This window comes from Xenopus laevis, chromosome 1L, assembly GCF_017654675.1.
Source record: "Xenopus laevis strain J_2021 chromosome 1L, Xenopus_laevis_v10.1, whole genome shotgun sequence".
Lineage (NCBI taxonomy): Eukaryota > Metazoa > Chordata > Amphibia > Anura > Pipidae > Xenopus > Xenopus laevis.
The window spans coordinates 147,020,906-147,027,761 of record NC_054371.1 but is presented as its reverse complement, the minus strand read 5'-3'; positions in this window follow the sequence as shown (position 1 = coordinate 147,027,761).

Here is a 6,856-nt window from a genome sequence, read left to right as displayed (position 1 = left end):
CATGCTTCTCAGTTAATAAATGTTTAGCCAGTGGATTTACAGAAGAAAATAAACAGCAGTTTATCCCAGGCCATGCTAAAGAAACAAACCCGATTTCCCTTGTGAAATTATTAACTGATTTAGAGAGGAAAAAAATAAAATGTTTGAAGGAAAATTACAGTTTTAGGGGAATGACACATAGTGGGGTTTGTTGTGGCTACAAAATGCCAGAAAATACCTTGCCATAGTGGATATTGTGAATTGCCTTAAATTGTGTGATTGCTCAAAAATTCTTAATTCTTTAGTATATCTAGAATGTTTCAGAACACTCAATACCAAGAAACATTTAACCCGGGGGCTACTTCTTTCACTAAACACAAAAAAATAGGTGCACACTGGGAACCTTTGAAAAAAGGTAAATTGTACTTTAACCCAGTTAAAAATAACAGGTCAACGTTTCAACCTCCACCTAATTGCAGGTAAAGTTGCTTATTAGTTAGCCAATAAAGGTATCAACTTTATACCAATTTTGTTATTTTTTTTATTTCAAAAGGGTTGCCCTTTAACCTTCCCCTAAGACCTTTATTAAGACCATGTTTATACTGGAAACATACTAAAACCATCCCAACTGCATGCAAACTAGATGAGACTAAACTAGGGATGAGGCATACTCGTGATACTGTAGCTTTAGGTCAGCTTCAGTACAGTAGCTAGGCAGAACAAGACAGACAGCAAACAAGCAACAACTGGAGACACAATGGGTCACAATAGAGAGAACAGTGAATAAAAGTGCAAGGCAGTAGAAAATACTCTAGACATCCAAGCACAACCAAAATGGCTGGAAACTCTTAAATTAGTAAAAGGGTGCTAAAACACTAGCATATTACATCAGAGTGGACACATGGAATGTTTGCTGCTGCATGCATCAGGGCACACGTCAGGCTGTAGTCATGTGTTGATACTAAAATAAATCAATGTCAAAGTCAAACTTAACAGGTCTAGCACAAAAGGTATTGGGGGACCATCATACAGTATATGCTTGAATTCTCAAGGCAGCATCACACCGCCTCAATACCTGCCTCATATGGCATTATGGTGAAAAAGACTCACCACAGCCATGCTTGTCAACAAGCACAGGTGTGGAGAGTCTTAAATGAGTATTAAGAACTGATGGCTGCAGAATTGTTCCAATATACTGTATGCACCAACTGGCTGTAGCTGGGAATCCCTGCCTGATACAATTGGCTGGCACAGTACATACTTACACTTTAGACAACGTATACAGGACCGAGGTACAGGTACTACTGTTTTAAAAAAGCTTCCAAGTGTATACTAATAATACACATATTACATGCCCCATCAATCACTTCATAGATCCTAGTACTATGTGACTTGAATGTTTTAGCAGGGGTGATTCTCAGGATCCCCTATGGCTCTGGCATTTTGCAGCTGAAACAAAATGCAGACAACAAAATGTACCATGTGCCATTGCTCTTAAAGGCAGGTGAAAATATTGGGGATGTCTTGAAATACATATAAAGAGATAATAGTTTGTGCATGCTTGTATGTCTTGTTGGAACACGCTGTGAAGGATAATTAGGCAGAGCCTAGTGAAAAAAATAGTTGGAGTGCCAAACCACACTGGGACAGTTCTGTGACTAATTGATTACTCCATATTTATTGTAAGCAAACATTACATACAAATCAGAAACATTTTCTGTTGATACACATAAAGCAATTCCTTTAATTCTTATAAAGGTATGGCCTTGAAGTATATATATATATATATATATATATATATATATATATATATATATATATATATATATATATATATATATATATAGCAGCACTCACAGGATTTGCAACAAGTTCAAAATTGAAAGAATCTTTATTGAAGCTCAACGTTTCGATCCCCCACATTGTTTTCCCTCCTGACGAAGATCCCTGTGGGGGATCGAAACCTTGAGCTTCAATAAAGATTCTTTCAATTTTGAACTTGTTGCAAATCCTGTGAGTGCTGCTATCTTCTACATTTGACTATATATATATATATATATATATATATATATATATATATATATATATATATGCATACAGTCTTTAGTCTGTTCAAAAATGCTTATTAATTTCAGTTGCATCTCATGTCAACTGTTAGGTAGATAATTTAAAGTAATATCCAAACACATTTGGGTGACATTCATAAGAAGGCACACAAATGAAAAATCCCGCACCAATCTTCAGTTCCTTTGTACATATTACAGTTGAAATTTCTGCTAAGAAAAATACATCTGAAAATTATATTTGATTAACAAACGGATCACCAAGGTTATTAGCTTTTACATGTAACAATTGTGCAGTTCTCAGGTTTTTTCTGACTGCTTTATATTTTGTTCAAAACTTTGTCATTCTTTCTATTACTTACAATCAAATTTTCACAGTTTATTCTCCTTGGAGAAGGCTTACAAAGCAAAAACATTAGCACTGGACTTCTGAATTGTGTGATTCTTTGCTAGTGTTATATTTATAATACGGTATAAAACAGTTTGTAGTGTAACCATGTGTACAATGTTGTCAAAAAAAAATGAATGTTGACAATACACCCCCCGCCCCCATTGAAGAAGATTGCCAGGTTTTAGTTGCTTTTTTTTTATTAATAAATCTTGAAACTCAGTTTGGAAATGTTTGAATTAAAAAAATCAAGGTTACACACCTTAGTTTTATAAATATGTGGTTAATTTTATGATAATTGTCCTTTTTTTGGATAAATTAATGAATGTTTATAAATTGGTATCTGTGTTATGCTTATAAACAGAAATACATTTCATGAATAAAACCAGCAAGTCAAACCTTGCCTTTTAATATATAGGAGGCTACATTTCCTGGCTAACTGCATGATTTTCCCTTCCATTTACAGTACAAGCTTTTTGTTAAATGCTGATTAGGAGACCCTGTCTTCTCTTGTAATCTTTTTCAGTGTGGATGCATTGCTGATACATTGTCTTTCTGGTCTAAAACTCTAATCTGTAACGGAAAAAATATTTGTCTTATTGCAAATTTTATATAGCTTTTGCGAACCCGGAAGCTGTTTAGCGACCACTTCCGACAGGGGAAGAAGGCTTGGGAATTTTATAGTTTGTGCCAGTGTGCATTGTATATAATAAAGCTTCTTAATGAAAAAGTTATGTTTGCTCCAAAAGATTATGACACCTTCAAGCACTTCTTAAAAGTGGACAATGCGCAATTAAAATTCACAATGCAATAACAGTTTTAGGAAGAGTATTATATTGCAAAATGCTAATTTTTATACTTATTTGTGCAAATGTATTTGTTTTGCGACTTTTATTTCATTCCCCCATTAGTTGTTCTAACAGAGGAAGTTTCCAATTCCAGCATGCAGGAGATTTTGACAGATATTTAAATCTCCTGCCCTCAGTCTCCAGTGAAGAAGATCACAGTAAACAAGACCGGAGAGTATCAGAGCTGGTGTTCGATTTGAGGTGGTTTGTGGGTGGTGCGAGCAGCTGGGGTAAGTGCGGGCTGGGAAGTGAATGGATGTGAGAGCAGCCAGGTGGCCTTGGGGTGCACAATTTTTAAATCCGCCACTAAATAGCACTGCATAAGAACAATGATCACTGCTTCTTGGATGGGGCAATAAGATATAATTATATATAAATATATCATCTAAACAAAACATTTATTGACCTGGCGAATACTTCTTCTGGGAAAGGGATAAGTGCAAAAATAGTCATATAAAAAAAGAACTGAAATACAAAAATCATCAAAGTAATTTGTGGAAACACTACCCGGATCAAGTCACTCTAAAGAAAAAGTTTCTTATGACATCATCTAAAATAAATATGGCATGGAAATCAGAGGCATGCTTCAAAGGCTCAGTAAAGTACACCTTGTAATTTTTTTATTATTTAATATGGGGTTTAGTTTCTTCTATTTAACTAGATGTGAGATGGAAATCCTTGTCAGTCTTCCTTCATGCTACTGTGAGATATTCTCATCTGTTATTTCTTAACACAAGAATATCTGTACATCAGTGTGTGTCAGGAGCCACACATATCATCAGTACAGTACATCTGGAAGCAGGAAAGCTTTTTATTTATTGATGTTCTTGATGTTTTATATTGACTTGACTATATCTTTTTTTGAAGTGGAAGAAAATACATTTGACAAATTAAATCTTTATCTCATGTAAATTACAAAACAACAATATGGTTTCATTATGAAAGAAATATTAAAATACATACATATTTTTGTTGCTGGGATAATAAAGAGCATGGGGTATTTATGAAAGGTAAAATATGAGGAGTGTCTCTGTGGAGTTCTCATTCATCCATTGTAAATGTCCAGTAAGTTTATATAATGCTCCTTCTCAGATGTGAATGTGACTTTATGGTCTTTGCATTTAAATAATTCTTAGTAAAGGTTCAAACAATAATTAATGCAGTAGCGTAACTAGAGGGGAGCGGGCCCTGGTGCGTGACGTGCACCCCCTGCTCCCCCGGAAGTTCCGCCACTGAATTAATGTTTTAAATTATAATTTCAGACTACAGTTATGGAACCTGTTATGCAGAATACTCGGGACCTGGGATTTTCTGGATTATGGATCATCCTGTAATTTGGATCCTCATACTTTAAGGGACAGATTTATCAAAGGTCGAATTTCAAAGTTATGTAAAATTTTTTAACTCTAATAAATTTGAATACTCACAACTCGAATAGGAGGTTATTTAAGAAAAAACTCGAATTTCTAATATGCGATGAATAAGAATGACCCAAAAATTCAAACCAGAAGGCAATTAACATATTCAAATGGCTTAACGGACTTCTGTCATTGACTTGTAAATGAACTCGGCAGGTTTTAGGTGGCGAATATTGCAGGGTCGAGGTGTGATAAATCTCACTTTCAAATTCAGATTCGAGTTGGTGAATTCAAATTCGAATTTGTGTGTTTTGACAAAAAAAAAATCAAAATTTACCATTTACCATTCGAACCTTTATAGATCTGCCCCTAAGTCTATTAGAAAATCATGTAAACATTATAGCTACAACAGGCTGGTTTTGCTTGCAATAAGGATTAATTATATCTTAGTTTGAATCAATTACAAGGTACAGTTTTATTATTACAGAGAAAAAGGAAATCATTTAGAAAAATTGGATTATTTGGATAAAATGGAGTCTATGGGAGACAGCCTCTCCATGATATGGAGCTTTCTGGATAACGGGTTTCCAGATGACGGACAGACCCCATATCTGTATTTGTAGAAAAGTGCCTTCCTTATATAATGTTGGTTGAAAAAAGACACAAGTCCATCAAATTCAATCTTAAATTTATATATAACCTGCCTAACTGCTTGTTGATCCAGAGGAAGGCAAAACCCCCATTTGAAGCCTCTCCAATTTGCCTCAGAGGGGAAAAACATTCCTGCCTGACTCCGAGATGGCAATCAGACTAGTCCCTGGATCAACTTGTACTATGAGCTATATTCCATAGCCCTGTATTCAATCACTTGCTAAATATCCACCCAACCCCTTCTTAAAGCTATCTAATGTGTCAGCCTGTACAACTGATTCAGGGAGAGAATTCCACATCTTCACAGCTCTCACTGTAAAAATGCCCTTCCAATTATTTATATGGAACCTCCTTTCTTTTAAGCGGAATGGGTGCCCTCTTGTCAACTGTAAGGACCTACTGGTATATTATGTATTAGAGAGATTATTATATAATCCCTTTATACATTTAAACATTGTTATCATATCACCCCTTATTGCCTCTTCTCCAGTGTAAACAACCCCAACTTGGCCAGTCTTTCCTCATAGCTGAAATATTACATACCTTTTACCAGCTTAGTTACCCTTCTCAGGACGAACCCGATCGTGGTGACTAATTGCTATATAATGCTAGTGATAGTGATTTGTACATTCCTATTGTATCGATGTTACGGCTATTTGCAGCTACATGCTACACTGTACTGCACTCTCGTCAGTTTTGTAAATATTTATCACATTTCCTTACATGGTTCTCTCTGCACGTGTAAGACCCCTCATCTATCCTTATCTTGATGGAAAAACATGACTAATATATAACAGGAAATACAAGACTACTACATTCCAACTTTTTTTCTTTTAATATTCTCAAGCTTTGAAATTTATGGCAGAAGCAAAAATATCTAGGGGCAGATTTATCCAGGGTCATTTTCGAAGTGCAAAAAACTTGGAAGTTCGACCATCAAATAGGCTAGTTCGATATTCAAATTAGTAGGATTCTTAACATCGTACTACAATCGTAATTCGAATTGAGCGTACAATTTCACTTCGACTTCTAAAAACTTAGCCAAATGTTGGCTATATGTTCTAGGAGGTCCCCATATGCTAACATAGCAAATGTAGTTAAAGTGTGCTTCAAAAGCGCATTAGGCTCCTTGCAGCCCCGGATGCAAGCCGTACCCCCTGCCAGGGCAAAGTATATATGTATCAAATAAAGCAGCAGCACTCCAATATCTTTGAAAAAATGAAAAACTTTACTCAAATGCCATAGGCAACATTTGAGTAAAGCCCGAAACGTTGCCTATGGCATTTGAGTAAAGTTTTTCGTTTTTTCAAAGATACCGGATTGTTGCTGCTTTATTTGATTCATAGGCTAGCCACCTGCAGGTTTAAGGTGGCAAAGTGTCAAAGTCGAAGTTTTTTAAAGAGTCAGTACTTATTATCGAATGGTCGAATAGTCGAAGCATTTTCACTTCAAATCGAAGTCAAATTTGGCCTATTCGATGGTCGAAGTACCCAAAAAATACTTCAAAATTCAAAGTTTTTCAATTCGAATATTCACTTCAAATTCACTTCGACCCTTAGTAAATCTGCC